General features: G+C 37.0%; 1 protein-coding gene across 3 annotated transcripts in view; it reads right to left on the reverse strand.

Moving 5' to 3' along the window:
- The window catches only part of OLA1 (Obg like ATPase 1), a 166942-nt gene that overhangs the window by 47484 nt on the left and 95674 nt on the right, over nt 1–23784 (reverse strand). The window lies entirely within an intron of this gene.

A 23784-nucleotide genomic window follows, 5' to 3' on the forward strand; every position in this document is an offset into this window, starting at 1 on the left:
TATGGTATAGCTGCAATGTGCTGTCTTTCTTACATAAAGTAAAAATTAATTTTAGCAAAATATTAAAACGTTATATTCCTATCTGAAAAACTTATAATCAGATAAAGAAAACATTTGGACTTATTTGTATATAATACTTAATGGATTGACTGAACTTTTTTCTTATGGTTGTACATAGAGACACACTTATTAATAATTATGGTTAGAACAATATAAGGTTCCAGTTAATTGAATATGATTAACTGAAAGAATAACCTAACACAACAGTCCTCCCTTATCCATGGTTTCGCTTTCCACGGTTTCAGTTACCTGTGGTCAACAGTTGTCCGAATATTATTAAACATTATTAAATATTAAATGGCAAATTCCAGAAATAAACACCATAAATTTTAAATTGCGCATCTGAGTAGCATTCTGAGTAGCATGATGAAATCTTGTACTGTCTCACCCGGGAAGTGAACCATCCCTTTGTCCAGCGTATGCCTGCTGTATACGCTACCCACTCGTTAGTCACTTAGCAGCCATATCGGTTATCAGATCAACTGTCGTGGTATCGCAGTATTTGTGTTCAAGTAACACTTATTTTATTTAACAATGGCCCCAAAGGGCAAGAGTAGTGATGCTGGCAATTCGGATATGCCAAAGAGAAACCATAAAGTGCTTCCTTTAAATGACAATGTGAAAGTTCTCAGCTTAATAAGGAAAAAAATTGTGTGCTGAGGTTAAGATTGACGGTAACTTTTATTACAGTATATTGTGTTATGATTGTCCTATTTTATTGTTAGTTATGGTTATTAATCTCTTACTGTGCCTAATTTATAAATTAAACTTTATCATAGGTATGGCATGTATAGGAGAAAACATAGCATATATAGGTTTTGGTACTATCCATGGTTTCAGGCATCCACTGGGGGTCTTGGAATGTATCCCCTGAGGATAAAGGGGGACTACTGTACATACTTAACCTATTTTTAACAAATCAGAATACAATAAAAACATAAAATACAAACATGTCAAAGCCTGAGGCATCAGAAGTTACTTTACAATTTCATATTTCTTTAGTAACAACATTATATAGAAATACAGGTGTAGGAGGACTGTTTTGATAACTTTAACAAATTCCTCATTTTCAAAATAAATTCTGCACATGACGGAGATTATGCAAAAGTTAATGGTCATTTGAACTTTTTGGTTATATTGCAGTGATGGGAGTGTATAATCAAGAGGTAACAGCTTAATGCTTAAGCGTGGGAATAAATCCTAGATCTACCAGTTACCAGGTGTGACCTATCACTTCATTGATAAAATGCAGACGATGATATGATCTACCTCCGGGGGTTGTGAAGATCAAAAGAGATGATGTATATAAAGTGTTTAGCACAGTTCTTGGTACCAAGAAGTTCTCAATAAATGTGAGTTGTCATCATTGTTACTATGATTGTTGAAAGACTAAATACCAGTGATCTACAAAATGGCAATATATTCTCTTGGGTACTCCTTTAAAGCACATATACGTCTTCTCCAATCCAAATAATTGTTCATTAGTCCTTCTCTTCATATTTCTGAGGTTACCAACAATATTGGCTTTCTTAGTCAAATCTCAGTTCAGGCTTCCATTCTTTACATTTTATAAGAACTAGCTTTTGCTAAACAACTACCTTTTAATTGCAAAGAAACTTAATCCAAACTCACCTTGAATACCTTGCTCTTCTGCTTTGACTCTTTTTACCGATAGCCTCACATTCACTTTAGAAATCCTCTATTTTCTTCATGTACTTTATTATTGCGGCTGTTAATAGTAGCTGTAACGTATTTAGACTTAGGGAGGATGCATGACTTGCCTAAATTCCCACAGCCAGTAAGTGGAAGAGCTGAGATTCAAATTCAGGTCCAAGTGACTCGAAAATTCATACTCTGTCCAATCACCCTGGCCTGTCTATCTTACTTACTGCCTTTCTAATTGCTCCTTGTTTAGCCTAGGCATTCCCCAAATGGTTAGTCAAAGTCCTCACTCTTATTCTAAGGTCATCAGGGAAATTCAATATTCTTACTATTTGGGTGCAATATCTGATAATCAATCCATGTATCACAAAAATAGTATTTTTTTCTTTGCACACAATAATATAACCCAATTATTTACTAGACTTTCCAAGACTACTTACTAGACTTCGCTATTTTGGTTCTTCATCCCCTGGCAGAGATTATTAACCTATGATCCATAAATGGATTTCAGGGATTCACTAACACCCTGAAATTGTATGTAAAGTTCTATGTTTGTGCCTTTGAGGGATGATGGCACATATCTTCCAAATGCTTTTAAAAGAGATTCATGATGCCAAAATCAAAGAACCATAGCTGTGAGTGACTCTGTGGCAATACTCAAATACCTCAACAACAGCCAATTAAGTAAATGTTATAGGTTCACAGACTCCCAGACCTGAGGTCCAGAGACACTGACCTAAAACTTGCTTCATCTGGACCCTGCACTCAAGTTCATCTATATTGATCAACACCAAGCTGATAAAAATTCTAGCCACTATAATGGGGATATTGAAAAACATTACATACTGAATATATCATTATTCTAAAAGGATGAACTGCTTGAGAGTAAAAAATGTTTAGAGAGAAAAATATGTGACTTGCCTTATATATATGAAAATAAACCATAAAGCTACAGTAATTAGAACAGTGTGATACTAGCACAAGAAGAGAGGTACAGATTAGAAACAACCTATAAACCCATTAATTGGAGATTTGCTAATACATTATGGGACATTCACAACAGAACAGCTTTTACCCATTAAGACAAGACATATCTCTATATACAGTTGCATGGGAAAATGTCCAAAATATATTGCTAAGTGAAAAAAGCAGGTTTGGAACAACGGACTAAAGTAAAGGACACGGATTGTTGTCAAACAGATTTGGGCTTGAGTCCTGGCTCTGCCACTTTCTAGTTGTGTAACTTTGGGCAGTTACTTAAGCTTTCTAAGTTTGTTTCTGTAAAATTGGCATAATAACTCCAATTCAACATATGGTGATTGTGAGGATTAAATGAGAAAATACATGTAAAGTAACTGGTACAGTTCCAAGCACATAGCAAATACTCAATAGATATTAAATATTATTATTTATGGCGGAATGCAAGAATGTAATTCCATTTGTGGCTTTGAAACTATACATAATACATATAAATAAATGTACCCAAATAATGAAACTGACCAGATGCCACATCAAATTGTTAGCAATACTGGATACCAGAGAGATTCTTCCTTTCTGCTTTTTTTTTTTTTTAAAAAAAAACTATAATGCTGTTTTGTTTGTGTTTAACCAATAAATATCATCTTTATAATAGGAAAAAATATATATACTCACAGGGTGAGGGGGAAGGGAGGACTCATCTATTTTCTGTCCACCATCTGTAATCCTAAAATTTGATGGTTAAATGGATAGACTTGGCAGTTTATCAAGGTGACTCACTCTTATTCTTTAATAATTATAGCTTCCAAGCCTGAGACTTCCCTCTAGCCAAACCCACTACCCTAATACCTGATGCTGACATCCAGATGAGCTGACCTATGCTGGCTGGGTGGCTGTAACACACACAGCCAACAATGCACTCAGACGAAAAGTATGGGGGCAAGGCCTCCAGCTCAAAATAGTCTGGTTAGAAGTCCACTAATATAGCTTCCTCCTGCTCCAAGGGGAAACCCTGGGCCACCGAAGTGGAGCACGCGAACTTCACTCGGCCATGGGGCCAGGCCCCAATCCTTGACTGTCTGAATGACTGCAGATCTATAAGTCCTGATATAAAGTCCATGTGGACCAAGTCCTCCAACTTTGTTGTTCTTTGAGACTATCTTGCCTATTTTTGGATCTTTGCATTTGCACGTAAAATTAGAATCAGTTTGTCAAGTTCTACAAAAAACAAGATGCTGGGATTTTCACTGGGATCGGGTTGAATATATAGATCAATTTTGGAGAGATTAAAATATCAAGTCTTCCAATCAAAAACATTCCATTTATTTAATCATTCATTAATTTCTCTCAATAACATTTTATTGTTTTCTGGGTAGAAATTTTAGCAAAATTTTCAGGAGATTTATTCCTAGGTATATGCATTTTTTAAATGCTACTCAACTGGTAATTTTTTTAATGTCATTTAAGTTCTGAAATATAAATCATTCTTTGCATTGACCTTGAATCCAACAAGCCAGATGACTTCATCTACTAATTCTAATGGTTTATATCCCAAATTCTGTCATGTTTTCTAAATATACAAGCATGCTGTTTGTGAACAATGGCACTTTGATTTTATCTTATCTAATACAAGAATTCTAGTAGAAGATGGTATAGAAGCAATGATAATGAACATGACTTGCTTGTTCCTGCTCTGAGGGGAAAAATTTTCAGTATTTCAACATCAAGTATAACTGTTTATGTAGGTTTTTTGTAGATTTGCTATCTCAGATTAAGGAGATTACCCTCTATTCCTAGAAGTGTGTGTGTGTTTTTTTTTTTTAAATCACGAGTGATCAAATATTATCAAATCCTTTTTCCAATGTATAAAGATGATCAGGTGATTTTTCTCCTTTTATTCTTTTACATTTAGTGTTGAATGTCAAACTTGCTTGCATTCCTAGAATTTTAGTTATATTGTATTATCATTAATATTTATTACTAGATTCAGTTTGCTAATATTTTATTTAAGACTGTGCATTTATGTTCATGAGAGAGATTTGTCCTTAATTTTTCTCTCTTATATTGTAAGGTTTTGGTATCAAGACTATTCTGATCTCATAAAACCAGTTGGGAAGTTTTCTCTCTTTTTCTATTTTCTGGAAGAGTGTGTGTGAAGTCAAGTCATCTTTATAATAAGTCAAGTTTTCTTTATAATAAGGTTTTAAATTATGAGTTCAATTTCTTCAATATAGGACTATTCAGAATTTTACTCTTTTTCTATTAGTTTTGTTAAGTAGATTTTTAAGAAATTTGTTCATTTCACATATTTTTCAAAGCATTGTCATAAGTTGTTTATCCTCTTATGAGTACATTAATGTCTGTTGGATCTGTAGCACTACTCCTTTTTCATTCCTGATGCTGCTTTTGTGCTTTTTTCTTTCTCCTTCACCAGTCTTGCTAAGAATTTATCAATTTTATCTGAAGGGGTGGAGCAAAATGGCAGGGTGAGCTGACCCGGGACTCTCTCCCCTCCCAAACTACAACAAAGGATTGGAAAAACTGAATTTCAGATAATAAACCTAATGCAAACACATCAGAGACCTACAGTACCAAGAAGACGTAGGTCAGAGACCTTGCAGCAGGCCTCAGAGGAGCTGGAATGGGGTAGGAGAGAACTTCGCTCCCTTCCCTAGAGACCGGGATCGCTGTTGGGGGTGCGAGAAGGAGCGGGACAGGGGCCGCACAACCAGGGGATCGTCCAGGACTCCCGCCGCTGGTACAGTGGAAACCCGCTGACGGGGGAAAGCTTCCATGCGCGGGGACCCCATAAACCCAGGGCCCCGGGAGACCAGAGAACAGAACCGATCCAAAGCCAGATCAGCCGGCAAGAAAAACAGCCCCTCCCTCTCGGCAAAGCGCACTGGGCGCCGCCATCTTGCCCGAAGGTGGACAGCTCAGAAGGCGCAGCTCTCGACCCCCATCTAGTGGCGACAGGCTGTAACTGCAACCGAATTCTACCACCATGCGAAAAAACCGCTCCTCTACCATCCAGCAATTTATAAAAGCCCCAGACCAGAACAAGAAATCCTCAAGAAGGCTCTCATACCTGAAAACAGAAAAAAGGGACAAAGGGGTCACAAACTACACAGAGTAGGAAGACCAATGGATAGAACCAGAACAGGATAGCAAATATTCAACTATAGCATGAGGATAAAGGTAAGGAAACTACCAAAGCAAAGACGATCTTATCACTCTAACTACAAATTCATAACACAAGTTGGAATAAGAAATGAAAATAATAAGTCAGGAGGGGAAGAGCAAAGGGTCTAAATCAGTCTAGGCCAAGTAAGTAAGAGACCACCAGAGAATAGACTATATTATACACGAGATTCTAAATACAAACTTCAGGGTAGCCACTAAACTAAAAAACAGAACAGAGCCACAAAACATAAATAAGGAAAAATCTAAGAAACCCAGCATAAGACATTGCAGTATTAAATGGGTAGGCTAAAGCACACAGGAAAAGAAATGCAGGAAAACCGGATAATGAGCGACAGACTGACAGCATTAAGTCCACATGCATCAATAATCACTCTCAATGGACTGAACTCTCCAATAAAAAGACAAACAGTGGCAAAATGGATTAAAGAACAAGATCCAACAATTTGTTGCCTCCAGGAAACACACCTCAGCCCCAAGGACAAACACAGGCTCAGAGTGAAGGGGTGGAGGACGATACTTCAAGCTAATCGCAAGAAAAAAGTGCAGGTGTTGCAATTCTTATATCAGACAAAGCGGATTTGAAAATAAGACCGGTAAAGACAGACACAGAGGGACAATATATAATGATCAAAGGGACACTTCATCAAGAAGAAATAACGGTTATAAATATCTATGCACCCAATATAGGAGCACCAAGATTCATAAAGCAACTATTAACAGACCTAAAGGAAGATGTTAAAAACAACACAATAATAGTAGGGGACCTCAACACCCCACTCACATCAATGGACAGATCATCCAGACAGAAAATCAACAAGGAAACAGTGGAGCTAAACGAAAAACTAAAACAATTGGACTTAATAGACATATATAGATCACTTCATCCTAAAACAGCAGAATACACATTCTTCTCAAGTGCACATGGAACAGTCTCAAGGACAGACCATATGTTGGGAAACAAGGCAAGCCTCTACAGATTTAAAAAAATTGAAATTATAACAAGCATCTTCTCTGATCATAATGCTTTAAGGCTAGAAATTAATTACAAGAAAAAAGCTGAGAAAGGCACAAAGATGTGGAGACTAAACAATACACTAATGAACAAGCAGTGGATCACTGAAGAAATTAAAGAAGAAGAAGAAAAATACCTGGAAACAAATGAAAATGATAACATATCATACCAACTCATATGGGATACAGCAAAAGCTGTATTAAGAGGAAAATTCATCGCAATACAGGCACATCTTGACAAACAAGAAAAATCCCAAATAAGCAATCTTACACTACTCCTAACTGAACTAGAGAAAAAAAGAACAAATAAAGTCAGGAGAAGGAGAGAAATAAAAAAATCAGAGCAGAAATAAATTGAAACGAAAAAGGCAGTAGAAAGGATCAATGAAACAAAGAGATGGTTCTTTGAGAAGATAAAGAAAATTGACAAACCCCTAGCCAGACTTACAAAGAAAAAAAGGGAGAAAGCTCAAATAAACAAAATCGGAAATGAAAGAGGAGAAATAACAACAGACTCTGCAGAAATACAACGGATTATAAGAGAATACTATGAAAAACTATATGCCAACAGAATGGATAACCTAGAGGAAATGGATAAATTCTTGGACTCCTATAATCTCCCAAAGCTCACTCAAGAAGCAGCAGACAATTTGAACAGACCAACCACAAGGAAAGAGATTGAAACAGCAATCAGAAACACCCCAAAGAATAAAACCCCAGGACCAGATGGCTTTCCTGGGGAACTCTACCAAACTTTCAGAGAGGATTTAATACCTATCCTTTTCAAGCTATTCCAAAAAATTAGGGAGGATGGAACACTTCCTAACCCATTCTATGAGGCCAACATCACGCTGATACCAAAGCCTGACAAGGACACCATGAAAAAAGAGAACTACAGGCCAATATCACTGACGAACATAGATGCAAAAATTCTAAACAAAATTTTGGCAACCAGAATTCAGCAATTCATCAAAAGGATCATACATCATGATCAGGTGGGATTCATACCAGGGACACAGGGATGGTTCAACATCCGCAAATCAATCAATGTGATACAGCACATCAACAAACTGAGGAATAAAAACCACATGATCATCTCAATAGATGCAGAGAAGGCATTTGACAAGATCGAACAGCCATTTATGATAAAAACTCTGAACAAAATGGGCATAGAAGGAAACTACCTCAACATAATAAAGGCCATATACGACAAACCCATAGCCAACATCATACTCAGTGGGCAAAAACTGAGCGCCATCCCCCTGAAAACAAGAATGAGACAAGGATGCCCTCTATCACTACTCTTATTTAACATAGTACTGGAGGTCCTGGCCAGAGTAATCAGGAAAGGAAAAGGAATAAAAGGAATCCAAATAGGGAGGAAAGAAGTGAAACTCTCGCTGTTTGCAGACGACATGATCTTATATATAGAAAACCCCAAAGAATCCATTGGAAAACTCTTAGAAGTAATCAACAACTACAGCAAAGTTGCAGGGTACAACATCAATTTGCATAAATCAGTAGCATTTCTATATTCTAATAACGAACTAACAGAAAAAGAACTCAAGAACACAATACCATTCACAATCTCAACAAAAAGAATAAAATACCTTGGGGCAAATTTAACTAAGGAAGTGAAGGACCTATATAATGAAAATTACAAGGCCTTTCTGAGAGAATTGGATGATGACATAAAGAGATGGAAAGACATTCCATGTACATGGATTGGAAGAATAAACATAGTTAAAATGTCCATTCTACCTAAAGCAATCTACAGATTCAACACCATCCCAATCAGAATCCCAATGACATTCTTTACAGAATTAGAACAAAGGATCCTAAAATTCATACGGGGCAACAAAAGACCCCGAATTGCTAAAGCAATCCTGAGAAAAAAGAACAAAACGGGAGGCATCACAATCCCTGACTTCAAAACATATTACAAAGCTACAGTAATCAAAACAGCATGGCACTGGTACAAAAACAGGTGCACAGATCAATGGAACACAATTGAAAGCCCAGAAATAAAACCACACATCTATGGACAGCTTATCTTTGACAAAGGAGCTGAGGGCATACAATGGAGAAAAGAAAGTCTTTCCAACAAATGGTGCTGGGAAAACTGGAAAGCCACATGTACAAGAATGAAAATTGACCATTCTTTTTCACCATTCACCAAAATAAACTCAAAATGGACCAAAGACCTAAAGGTGAGACCTGAAACCATAAGGCTTCTAGAAGCAAACGTAGGTAGTACACTCTTTGACATCAGTATTAAAAGGATGTTTTCGGACACCATGCCTTCTCAAAGAAGGGAAACAATAGAAAGAATAAACAAATGGGACTTCATCAGACTAAAGAGCTTCTTCAAGGCAAATGAAAACAGGATTGAAACAAAAAACAACCCACTAACTGGGAAAAAATATCTGCAAGTCATACATCTGACAAAGGCTTAATATCCATAATATATAAAGAACTCTCACAACTCAACAACAAAAAATCAAACAACCCCATCAAAAAATGGGCTGGAGACATGAACAGACATTTCTCCAAAGAAGATATACAGATGGCCAATAGGCACATGAAAAGACGCTCATCATCGCTGATCATCAGGGAAATGCAAATCAAAACTACACTAAGATATCACCTTACACCCATGAGAATGACAAAAATATCTAAAACTAATAGTAACAAATGTTGGAGAGGTTGTGGAGAAAAAGGAACCCTCATACACTGCTGGTGGGAATGCAAACTGGTGCAGCCACTATGGAAAACAGTATGGAGATTCCTCAAAAAATTAAAAATAGAACTACCATACGATCCAGCCATCCCACTACTGGTTATCTATCCAAAGAGCTTGAAGTTAGCAATCCCAAAAGTCGAATGCACCCCAATGTTCATTGCAGCATTATTTACAATAGCCAAGACATGGAAGCAACCTAAGTGCCCATCAACAGACGAATGGATAAAGAAGATGTGGTACATGTATACAATGGAATACTACTCAGCTGCAAAACAGAACAAAATCATTCCATTTGAAATAACATGGATGGACCTTGAGGGAATTATGTTAAGTGAAATAAGCCAGCTAGAGAAGGATAATCTGTGTATGACTCCACTCATATGAGGAATTTAAAAATATGGACTAAGAGAACAGTTTAGTGGCTACCAGGGGAAAGGTGGGGTGGGGGGTGGGCACAAAGGGTGAAGTGGTGCACCTACAACATGACTGACAAACATTAATGTACAACTGAAATTTCACAAGATTGTAACCTATCATTAACTCAATTAAAAAAAAGAAGAATTTATCAATTTTATTCGTGTTTCCAAAGAACCAACTTTTGGCCATTTTGAGCCTCTTTATTACATGTTTCTTTCTTTTCTATTTCATTAATGTCTGCTCTCATCTTTATTGTTTCCTTCCATCTACTGGGTTCTCTGGGTTCTTTTTCTAACTCCTTCAGATGAATACTTTGAGATCACTGACTTTATCAAGCTGTACATTTATATATTTTACACAAGATCATTGATATCTTATTTTGGATATATATATTTAAGACTATAAATTTATAGAACTTGAATGCATACATCAAAAAAGAATACAAAATTTTTGATATATTGTATTTTCATTATAACAGGGTTAAAATATTTTATTTCCAATATGATTTCGTCTTTAAATCATGAGACCTTTTAGAAGTGTACTGCAAAATTTCTAAACATTTAGGAATTTTGTAGTAATCTTTTCATTATTGATTGCTAATTTTAATTCCAAACTGGTCAGATAACATATTCTTTATGATTTCAATCATTTGAAATTTGTTTATGTGCTGTATGGCCAATGATACGGTCAATTTTGGCAAACATTCCATTTGTGCTTGACAAGAATGCACATTCTCTGGTTGTTGGGTGAAATATTCCATATGCGTCAATTAGGTCAAGTTCATTAATCTCATTGTTTAAATCTTCTATATCCTTATTAAAATTCTGTCTGCTTGTTCTATCAATTACTAAAAGAAGTATTAAAATTTTCTATCATGATTATAGATTTGTGTGTTTTTTAACCTTTTAGTTCTATATTTTGAAGTTATATTACTAGGCACATACAAATTTAAGATTATTTTATCTTCCTGGTAGATTGAACATTTAGTATTATGAAATACTCTCTTTTAACTCTTTAAAGTCTACTTTGATATTAGTATAATACATCAGTTTTTCTGAGGGAGGTTGGTTAGGACTTGCACAGTATATATTTCTCCATCCTTTACTTTCAGTTTTTCTGTATCTTAATATTTAAAATGTGTGTCTTGTAAGCAGCATAGAGGTGGGCTTTTAAAATCCAATCTGACATTCTTTGTCTTATTTACTTTTTAAAAGATTTATTGAGGTGAAATTCACATATACTCACATAAACATAACATTAACCATTTTAAAGTAATTTAGTACTAAGCATTTAGTATATTCACAATGTTATGCAACCGCCACCTCTATCTACTTCCAAAACATTTCCATCAGTCCAAAATGAACCCCATACTCATTAAGCAGTTTCTCCCCACTTTCTCCTCCCCATAGCTCCTGGCAACCACCAATCTGCAGTTCTCCCTCTATGAATTTACCTGTTTGGGATATTTTACACATGTGGAATCATACAGTATGTGACTTTGTGTCTAGGCTCTTTTACTTAGCATAATGTTTTCAAGGTCGATCCAGGTCTAGCATCAGTGCTCATTTACTTTTTACAGCTGAATAATATCCCATTGTATGTATATACCACAATTCGCTTATCCACTCATCCCCTGATGGACATTTGGGCTGTTTCCCCCTTCTGGCTTTTCTTCTTTTTTTTTTTAAAGATTTTATTTTTTCCTTTTTCTCCCCAAAGCCCCCCAGTACATAGTTGTATATTTCTCATTGTGACTTCTTCTAGCCGTGGTATGTGGGATGCTGCCTCAGCGTGGTTTGATGAGCAGTGCCATGTCCGCGCCCAGGACCCGAACCAACGAAACACTGGGCCGCCTGCAGCGGAGCGCACGAACTTAACCACTCGGCCACGGGGCCACCCCCTGGCTTTTCTGAATAGTGCTGCATGTACATATACTTGTTTGAGTACCTGTTTTCAACTCTCTTGGAAATATCAAGCCAGGAATGGAACTGTTGGTCATATGGTGATCCTAGGTTTAACTATGTGAGGAACTGCCAAATTCTTGTCTTTTAGTTGGAGTATTATAACACTTTTACTCCTTTACTGCCCTCTGACACACACTGTGCTATTATTGGCATGTATTTTAACTGTATCACTATACATTAAAATCATAGGACATTTTTACTTTTGTTTTTACTTTGAAATAATTTCAAACTTACAGAAAAGCTACAAGAATAGAAAATGTCTGTACACCCAGATTCATTAATGTATGATATTGCCATATTTGTCTTATCCTTTCTTTATTTCTATGTATCTAAACATGCATATACACAAGAAAATATAGGCATATTTTTATATCTTATGTATACATATTGCCAGAATTCAGTGATGGAATGGATATGAGAAATGATGAAAGAGAATGTGTCAAAGATGACTAAGTTTCTGGTTTGGATAATCTAACAGATAGTGGTACATTTCACTGAGCTAAAAAACATGCAAGAGAATCAGGTTTGAGGGAGGGAACTCTTGATTTTGATTTTAGATGTGCTAACTTTGAGATGTCTTTGAGAAATCCATGGGATGTCAAGTCAGGAATTAAACATACTCGACTGGAGCTCAGAGGACAGATCAGGGCAAGAGGTATAAGTCTGGAAGTTATTTGTATTTAAAGAGTAATTGTAGCAACGGATGTGGATGACACATACGAAAAGAATTGAGAGTAGAGGGCCTAAGACTCAATTTTAAGTAATGCCAAAATTTATTAACCAAGGTATAAGAGGATGAGCCTGCAAAAGAACTGAGAAGTTGCTAGAGAAGTAGGAGGGAAGCCAGGACAATGCAGTCATGGAATCCAAGAGAAGAGTAGTTCAAGCAATGACCCAATAGTAATAGTAGTAGACAAATCACGATGACTGAAAATGTCCACTGGATTTAACAACGCAAAAGTCACTAATGTCTCTGGTGAAACCTGTTTGAGTATGATGGGCAGATAAATCCAACCAGATAGGTTGGATTGAGTTATTAGGAGGTGGATAAATAACTTTTTCAAGAGGTTTTTAATAATGATGGTAGAGAAAATATGGTCACTGAAGAATCAGCAGTGTGGTATGCAGGAAGTTTTTTTTTTTAAGGTTAAAAAAGCCATCTTAAAATAGTTGATGAAAATGATCTAGTTTGAAAGGGACAAGTTGTATATACCAGAAAGAAGGGATTATTGGTGATCGAAACACAACCTTGTGAATACACTAAAAACCACTGAATTGTATACTTTAAAAGAGTGAACTTTATGATATGTGAATTTATCTCAATAAAGTCTCTTAAAAACAACAACAACAACAAAAAGAAGGGATGACTAACAGTATAAGGTTTCTGAAAAGTTAGCAAGTGATAAAATCCAAGGAATTAGAATAACTGGCCATAGATAAGAGGAGTGAATAAATAGGCTTTAGGTTTGGCTAGTGGAAAAGTGAGATAATTCCTACTCAGAGGGCTTTTGTTTTATTTTATTTTTTAAGATTGGCACCTGAGTTAACAGCTGTTGCCAATCTTCTTCTTTTTTTTTTTTTTGCTTCTTCTCCCCAAAGCCCCCCAGTGCATAGCTGTATATTCTACTTGTAGGTCCTTCTGGTTGTGCTATGTGAGACGCTGCCTCAGCATGGCTTGATGAGCAGTGCTAGGTCCATGCCCAGGATCCAAACCGGCAAAACCATGGGCCACTGAAGTGGAGCACGCAAACTTAACCACTTGGCCACAGGCCAGCCCTTTATTTAGATTTTTGAAGTAGCAGGCAAGCTCATCTGCTGAGGGTAGGGATGGATGAAAGTAGGGAGTGAGCATAATTAAGAGGTTTGAGGAGAGTAGGGAAGCAATTGCAGCAGAGAGTAGGAGGGCAAATAGGAAAGCTGGACATAGCAAGGGCCCACCTGAGGTTGGTAATAATGACTTTACGGGGATACAAACATGTCCTAGTCTTAATTCTCTCCATCTGTGTTTGGTTGGTTACAGGCAAGGAGAAAGTGGACAGGCGGGCATATTCAGGAAAGTATGCCTATAGCATATGGCACCATAATATCAGTTCTTATGTGAGTTCATTTCCCTCAGGGTATATATAAATAGATTATTCTAAAGTAGTCTGGCCTCAAATGAGTCTAATTCTCATGAACCTTGCTTGAAACAGTTTCTGCTGAGGGTACAGTCCTACCCAGAAAATAGTCTCCTGGCCAGAACTGGTGGGCACTTCTATGCAGTGGCCTCATGCAAAAAAAGTCTGCCAAAATGGGAATAAACTGAGGCAATCAGAGGCTTGCTCTCAGGAATTGGAATTAGGAAATACCAAGATAATACAATTAGAGGCTTAAGCTGAAAGGATACACTGAAAGAACAGAAGATAGAATAAATTGCATGACATGACAAATAAGTTAATTATAAGTAAGCAGAAATCAGGAATAAAAGCAATATACAAAACAGCAGGTGAACTCTAGAGGTGGCAGAAAAAAACTAAGAATTCTAGTGAAGTAAAAATGAAGAACATCTGAGTTACGTGAACGGCAGAGCGCCACAGAGAAGCCACAAAGACGTCTGCCCAATTCTTAGGTGCTGTCCTGGGCTGATTTACAATTCAACTCCAAAAGGCCTGGCCATACCACACTTAATGATCTTGAATATTTTTGGATTTCCATTTTCCTTATTGCATTGTATTTTAAAAATAAAAATACATTTCTTGAAATAGCCTACGTTGAATCTCCGTTTCTTACAACTAAAAGACCCTAATCAAAAAATACAATAAAACTTCTGTGATTAAATGACTCAGCAGATTTTCATCTCTAGCAGATCTTACCTATACGTTCACATAATGTATTACCAAACAAGAAGTGAAATTTTTTTCCCTAAAATCTGAAAAGAAAAACAATGAATTGCTTAAAGTAATGACTATAAACTAAGAAAGTAAAATATACAGTGTTAAGATGACCATTAGATCAGTCCTGGTCAATGACGCCCACACTCTCATTCTTCTCATCCCAGTTCAAGAAGGAGACATTTCACCTCAATCTTTCTCACTGCCACCTTAAGAGCATCATTGTCCAAAAAACCCTCATTTATTCTTAATTACTATGAGAATCATTTCTCCTGGACCAAGGAAGCAGTCCATCCTACCACAGTCTGACTCCCACATTGGTATTGCCACATCAAATTAAGAAACTTGTCACTCTTACTTTGAAAATTTCATAACCCCTTTCCTTTGGGGTATGTGTATTATGTAGACCCAAATAATAAACTACAATAATTTCTAATCACATCCCTGGCTCATGCATTTTTAAATGGGCTGGTATATCTTTAACTTCAGAGTTCATTTCCATAAGTTTTATTTTATAAAAGCAATAAAATCAAAGTAGAAAAACATTTAAGGGGAAAGCATTCATATCTCTACCTCCCTAAGCCACTATTATCACTTAATATTTTCTTCTAAACTATTTTCAATGGAAAACTAAAGAAGTCATGAAAATAAGGAGGAAGGAAGAGATACAGGGAACATTCAGGGGATTAAATCAAGAGGATGGGATGTAAATGGTAAAGGAAAGAAAGGAGTCAAAGATATTGGGTTTTAGTTCAAACAATTTGGTTCCATTAACTGAATTAGAGACTATGTGGACAGACAAAATATGGGGAGACAGACGAATGAATGCTACCCACCATCACCAAGTACTTTTAGTATCTTGGTCTTTTAGAAACATTCTTTTTTAGTCATGTAAGAATGGTTCTGGAAAGATACATAAGGCTCTAAAGAGAAGAAAAGGGTAAATGAGAAGACAGAAGTCGGAGGGAGAATTATGTTTTTACAGTATATCCTTTTGGATATTTTGATTTTAGCGAAAAACATATCTATTACATACTTAAATATTTTTAATGATTTTTTTTAAAGTTATGTAAAAATCAACTTTAAAAACCACCGTCAGAATAATGAGATGAAATCTGCTAACAGCTATATGTTTTCAGGGACATTACTTAACTCAGAGATATTGACAGGAAAAAAGGACTCAATTACAATTTCTGGTTGCCTCCATTAGTTGTTCAATTAGATAACTGTTAGTTCTATGAATATTTTTTTAACTACGGTAATGTCCAAATAATTGATCAATATAAAATAAGCTGTTCCTTAAAGCCTTCTACTTTCATTTTCCAAATTTTGTCTTTCCAAATGGAATGTATAGACACTTAAATAGATTTAAAATCAATCTTGATCTTGATGCCTTGGTGTTATTATTATGGCTTGAACTGTGTCCTCCAAAAAGATATGTTGAAGTCCTAACCCCTGGTACTCAAAGTGTGACCTTACTTGAAAATTACAGCCATGCATTGCTTAATGACAGGGATACGTTCTGAGAAATGCAACATTACGTGATTCATCCTTATGCGAACTTCATAGAGTACACTGAAGGGGCACAAAATTTGCCACCCCAAAATGTGCCTCTTTAATATGAGGATTATTTTAGGCTGATTATTATTATTACTATTTTTGAGGAAGATCAGCCCTGAGCTAATATCTGCTGCCAATCTTCCTCTTTTTGCTCAGGAAGACTGGCCTTGAGGTAACATTTGTGCCCATCTTCCTCTACTTTATATGTGGGAAACCTGCCACAGCATGGCTTGATAAGCGGTGCGTGGGTCTGTACCCAGGATCCAAACTGGTGAACCCTGGGCCGCGGAAGCAGAACATGCAAACTTAACCGTTACACAACCAGGCTGGCCCCTAGACAGATTATTCCTAAGGAACAAAAGACTCACAAAACTTTTCTTATTATCTTCCCCTTAAGAATTCAGATAAAAACAAAAAACCTGTCTGAGGAAGTGAGCTATTACCTTAGCACAACATGAACTAGGTGGCAGACAGGGAGGAACCCGGGAAAGTCTGTTTGTTGGGCTCCCTCTGTATTCTTCTGTTTCTGTGTGGCCAAACACTTGTTTTCCAACTATCTGCTCCTTTTCACCTACTTGTGAATTGCCTTTCTTCCCTTTGAAGTCCCTGACTCTCCTGACCCCCAATATCTTCTTCTGTTTTTAGCTGAGGATGGTGTTTAAGGTGAGGGCTTGGGCCACTTTGGTGAGTTACTCAATTCTCCTGGGTTTCTCCCATGCATACATGTTATTAAACTTTTGTTTTTCTCCTGTTAATGTGTCTCATGTCAACTTAATTCTTAGACCAGCCAGAAGAACCTAAAAGGGTAGAAGAAAATTTCCTCCTCCCCTGCAGAATTTACACAAACTTAGATGGTATAACGTACTACACACTAATCTTATGGCACTAATCTTATGGGACCACTGTCATACATATGGTTCGTGTTGACCGAAATGTTGTTATGCAGCACACGACTTTAGTGAAGATGAGGCCATACTGAAGTAAGAGTAGGGTAGACCCTCAATAAAATCATGACTGGTGTCCTTACAAGAAGAGGGAAATTTGGACAGAGACATAGAGGGAAGATGGCCAGGTGAAGATGGAGGCAGAGATTGCAGTTGTACTGCCACAAACCAGAAGCTGAAGAGCTAAGAAAGGATTCTCCCCTAGAGGCTTCGGAAGGAGGATGGCCTTGCCAACATCTTGATGTCAGATTTGCAGCCTCCAGAAGTGTAAAACACATACTTCTATTTCTGTAAGCCATCAGTGTGTGGTACTTGTTACTGCAGCCCTCAAAAACTAAAATACTTGGCTAATTAATACCAATAGGAAATGTTTATCCCAATCTTGCCTTCTTTAGTGCTTCAGTTTTACCAAAGACAGCAAGACCCAGTATGAAAAGGGACTTTATGTCAGAATTTACCAACCTCACACTTAGGAAAGATTCTGTTTTGGCATTAAAAAGTTGGCTCATGTTTTATGCTACAGTATATACCTAATCCAACTTTTCCCTGCTTATTTACATAAAAATACAAATGACATCCAAATCTAGAAAATGGAAACTTCATAGGAAAAGAGGTTTGAACGTTGGATTTCTGAAAGATTATCCTGAAAATAAAGACACATTTGAATGAATACTAAGGAATAATCAGGTAAATACCTAGTGAACAAAGTGATCTACCTGTTTTTCCTCTAACTTCCTGGGATCTATGTCCAATTAAAGTCCCTGATTCTGGTAGCAAAGATTACAAACATAAACTGAAGACAAGAAGCCAATCACATATTACACCTTTAGACCATTTGTTAGAGAAAATCAGGAAACATTTTTTTAGAAACTCCCCTCAGGAATCAGTTGATGATATAATCACATAGGTTCCCCTCTTTGTATCGGGAAGACTAAGGCTAAATCAGAAGCATGGAAAAATATCGAACACCCACAAATTAAACTTGTGATCCTAAAGAACAACCAAAAACAGGACAAAAAATTTAAACGCACATTGGGTGAACAGTTGTGTAGCAGAGGCTGTCAGTGCCTTGCCCATATCCCCTTTGCTCTCATAGGTCCAGCAAATGCTGATGGCCTCTTACTGAAAGCATCTGTAACTCTGCCTAAGCGCTGTGCTCAGACCACAGAGACGTCAGGTGCCAGGGAGTTAACAATCCTAGGAGTAGCCCATTACCAAAGACTGATGGAAATTAGTTGATAATTACCCCAGCTTCCTCATCCTTCCAACAGAAAAACCAGAAGACACTTCTACCCTGTTTTCCAGAGCTCCGTAGCAGGACTGAGGCCCAGCTGCTCAGGGTTTCCACCTGCTTATTTACAGCCTTTGTATCACCTTCCTTCCCTTCCTGGTCTGAATTCCTCACTCTCTGATGTGTGCTTCCCTGAAACAGCTCCCAAGGAAACTACCTGCACTCCAATCCTTGCCTCTGGGTCTACTTCTGAGGAAACCCAACCTAAGCCCTAAACCTAAGTTTAGCTTAAAAAAGGCAAAAAGTCTCATCCATGACTCAAAATGGCTTTGCCACTGAAAACGGCACAGTCTTGAGAAAACTCAGAGGGAGTTTCTTCAGTTTCTTCTTAATCTTTATTTCTAAATGACACTGCCTACACAATTTTCAGGCTAGTGAAGATGGAAGTGATCCCAAAGACTATGACTTCTCACACGTGCATCTTTTCCACCTTCACATCCCCTACCTTATTCCTTTTCCAACTCCAGACAGAAACTTCAAAACTTTCGCCAGTGCAAAACTAAAATCACAGTTTGATGGATGCAGGTCAGAAACAGCTAAGGACAATGTATATGCATTTAATTCCTTTTTTTGGAGGCCACTTAAAGGGAATACTTTCCTTAGATCTTTTTTCTAAATGAAAAAATTAATAATACATGAAAAACGTGAGATAAGAGAGGTACAGAGGCTAACAAAGTGCCCACTAGTCACTTACTCTCATACCTACTCCCCTTTCCAAACACTTCACTATTAATACTTATTTTACTTTCCAAATGTTTACTGTGCAAACATGATTGAGTGTATTTCTATACCTCTTCTGATGCACTTATAAAAATACAGCCATCATTTTTTACATAAACTGGACTATACTGTACATATTATATGACTTGCTTTTTTTTAAGGCAAACATAAAAATAAACCAACTACTTACAAAACTAATTCATTCTCAAACACCTTTCCATAGTTAACATTGGTTTCTATCTTCATCAACTGTCATATTGTTATATTATGCTATCAGGCAAATTCTTGGCAAAATTATATCCAGGAGACCTCCATTTTCAAAAATAATGAACTAGGTGATCCAGGGTAACCCCCTCTCTAAAGACAACAATAAAATAGGTCTAAATATAGAAAATATCTTCTTAATAGTACCAAGGACCTAGTAAGATAGCGAGGCATTACCAGACAAGAAAGGGGCCGGGAGTGAGGAGGCCTAACCCACTTATCCCTGTGGTGGGGGGAGGGGTGTGGAGAGAGAAGGTCTAGAGCAGCGACCCTCCAACTTTAGCACATGCAAGAATCACCTGGAAAGCTTATTAAAACCTATCCCCAGAGATCCTGATTTATCTGTAGCTTACATTTCCAATAAGCTCCCAGGTGAAGTGATGTTGCTGGTCTGAGGACCACACTTTTAACTGCCTCTGATCTAGACTAGAGGCTGGGACAGTTGGGGATGAGGAAAGTATAGAAATGATGTGGGGAACACATATTGCACCAGAGACTCCATGGAATATCAACCCCTCCTTTCATCTGCCCCTTCTCACCTTCATCTCTCAACAGGTTGTGATGCCCCTACTGCTTTTGGCCACTTTTACCTAGGGTCATGTGTCAATCCTCAGGAAAGAGGTACTATGCCACAGCTCCTCGATTTTATGACAGAGGTGGCACTTTGGTGGAGTAGGGAAAGGACAGTCTTTTTAAAAAATGGTGCTGCAGGGGCGGTGCGGTGGCATAGTGTTTTAAGTTCACATGCTCAGTTTTGGTGGTCCAGGGTTCGCAGGTTCAGATCCCAGGCATGGACCTACACACCACTCATCAAGCCATGCTGTGGCAGCATCCCACATACAAAAATAGAGGAAAACTGGCATAAATGTTAGCTCAGTGACAATCTTCCTCAAGCAAAAGGAGGAAGACTGGCAACAGATGTTAGCTCAGGGCCAATCTTCTTCATACACACACACACACAAAAAGGTACTGGAACACAAGTTTTCCATATGGGGAAAAAATTAAATCAGATACCTGCCTTACACTATTTACACAAAATAAATTCCAGGGGGTTAATGACTTAAATGTGAAAGGTAAAACAATAAAGCTTTTAGAAGATAGGAGATCATCTTAATGATCTTAAGGAGGAAAAATTTTTTTAAACAAGACACAAAAAGCACTAACCTTAAAATTAAGACCTCTTCATCAAAAGATACCATAAAAAGAGCAAAAACAAAAGCCATAGAGTGGGAGAAGATATTTGTAACCCATTTAAAATGAATGACTAGTATCCAGAATATACAAGTAACCTCCACAAATTAATGAGAAAAAGACACTAATTTAATAGAAAATGAACAAAAGAATTAGAACAGGTACTTTACAAAAGAGGAAATCCTAAAGGGCCAGTAATTATATATAAAAAAAAAGGTCTCCAGTTTTAAATAGTTATTTAGTACCATAACCAAATACCATTACATAGCTATCAAATTGCAAAAACGAAAATCTGATAATACAAGTGTTGACAACAGAATAAACTCTCATATACTAAGAAACCAGTGTTATCTAGTGCAGTTGAAGATATACATATACTACTGACTTCTAGACATAGGCCTTAGACTACCCTTATGTATGCCAGGATGTAAAAGAATTTTCAGGGTGCACTGTTCATAATTATCAAAAACTTGGGGGGAAAAGTCAAATGCCCAGTGACAGTATTAAGAGATTTTAAAATTATGGTATATTCTTTCAATGAAATATTTTACAGTAAAGAAACAAATGAATTAAAGATAAATGCAAGATGAAAGAATTGTAGAAAATAATGTTGAGTGAAAAATGCTCACATAAACACATACAACATGATACCATTTATACAAAGTTTGAAATCAGGAAAAACGAATTCATATTGTCTTAGGTGGCACACACAGTGGTATAAAAAACCAAGGGTATTACTAGTGTAAATTTCAGAATTGTGGGTATCTATGGGAAGATGGAGCATGTTAAGACTGGTAAGTGATGGAGATATTTTGGGGTGCTGTTAATGTTGTATTTCTTGACACGCAAGTAGGTTTTACCACGCTTTGTTTTACAACTATTTGTTAAACTATACATATGAAGTTAATGCATCTTTTTCGAGACATATTTTACAATTTAAAAAAATGTTGGGAAGGGGCTGGCCCCGTGGCCGAGTGGTTAAGTTCGCGCGCTCTGCTGCAGGCGGCCCAGTGTTTCGTTGGTTCGAATCCTGGGCGTGGACATGGCACTGCTCATCAGACCACGCTGAGGCGGCGTCCCTCATGCCACAACTAGAGGAACCCACAACGAAGGATATACAACTATGTACCAGGGGGCTTTGGGGAGAAAAAGGAAATAATAAAATCTTTAAAAAAAAAAAAAAAATGTTGGGAAAAAAAGATATTGCCCCTGTAGTCAGATTTATGTTGTTAAAATATGTGATCTAGGGGCTGGCCAGGTGGCACAGCGGTTAAGTGCCCACGTTCTGCTTTGGCGGCCCGGGGTTCACCAGTTCCGATCCCAGGTGTGGACATGTCATCACTTGGCATGCCACACTGTGGTAGGCATCCCACATATAAAGCAGAGGAAGATGGGCATGGATGTTAGTTCAGGGCCAGTCCTCCTCAGCGAAAAGAGGAGGAATTGGCAGCAGTTAGCTCAAGGCTAATCTCCCTCAAAAAAAAAAAAAAAAATTGATCTACAATTTATTAAGTGTGAAATCTTCAGCAATTCATCAAACTTCTTGAATTTTGGGCTTCCTCAGTTTTACCATTGAGATAACAATATATTATCTTGCATGTTGTGAAGTTTAAATAAGATAACACATATAAAAAATGTCCAGCAGTTCAATAAATAGAAATCTAAGATGCTTCTGCATTGAATGATTTAGTATCGTAAAGATGTTAGTCCTCTCTAAATTGAGTTACAGATCTAACCAAAATCCCATTTTTGTTAACAACAAACTAAAAAAAAATTTCTAAAGAGTCATCTGTTTTACCACACCTCCCATTGTTGGGTTTGCTACAAGATAATCTGCAGCATGCATTCTCTATAGAGGTAATATTACTTCTACAGGGGCAAAAATTGATTCTTGGGAGTGGAAAAAACTTAGTTATTAAAACGGTTTGTGGCCCTCCAAAGCTCAATCTTATCCAACAAATTCTTACTCATTACTATTTAATTTCTCTCAGTATGGAGAAATTAATTAATTTAAATTAAATTTTGATTAATGTTTTTCCTTAGAAATGGTGATAATTTAAACAAAAGGTTGAGAAACACTGATCTATAACCTATTCTGAAGCAGTTGAATCTTCTATGAGGAAAGAAAACGATGGAATAATCATAGTTCTTGGAAATGAGAACATTAGGCTATAATGCTTTCCATCTATCCAGAACAGCTGGATGGGGAAAGGGAAAACGAATGGGGAGAAGGTGATCAGAGTTTTCTGTACAACAAGTCCCAGCCATGCTTTCCAATCTTGTTCAGAAAGTTTAGGAAAATGCTTAGAAATGAGAAGAAAATGCTATTACAAGGAGCAATAGTTCTAGTTTTCTTTGAGAGGAAAAGCCAGGAAAAGGTAGCCCAAGAATTTCAGAAGAACCTGATGCCCCTTTCTCACATTTAAGTAAAAGCAAGATGGATAAACTTATTTTTAAGACAGTTAATGTTTCTGAAAGACATATACATGTCAGTAAGTTTCAATGAACTAAGGGATGACTGCATAAGGATTTATTCTAATCAGTACCTATGCTGTTTGGGACAAATAAATTGCTTTCAATCTCAACAACTTTCTCACATTTTTTTTCCCTTTTCAAAAAGGAATATTTTTCATATCCATATTTTTAATCCCCTTTTCCATCCTAAATCCTGTACAATTTCCTCAGACAAATCTCTCTCTGTTCTCCATTCTATTTGAATAGGAAAAAACTCAAATAACCAGATATTAAGATGTTAAGAGAAGTAAAATGACTTGGATTTACTCCAGACTATCAAGTAAATCAGTAGCACAACAGAGGTCTCTCTGTTCAAAGACCAGGCACTTCTGACGATTATTTATTGATACAGCGCCTAAGTTTAGAAGTTGACTCTGTAATTGATTTCTTC

Source organism: Equus quagga, chromosome 4, assembly GCF_021613505.1.
Source record: "Equus quagga isolate Etosha38 chromosome 4, UCLA_HA_Equagga_1.0, whole genome shotgun sequence".
Lineage (NCBI taxonomy): Eukaryota > Metazoa > Chordata > Mammalia > Perissodactyla > Equidae > Equus > Equus quagga.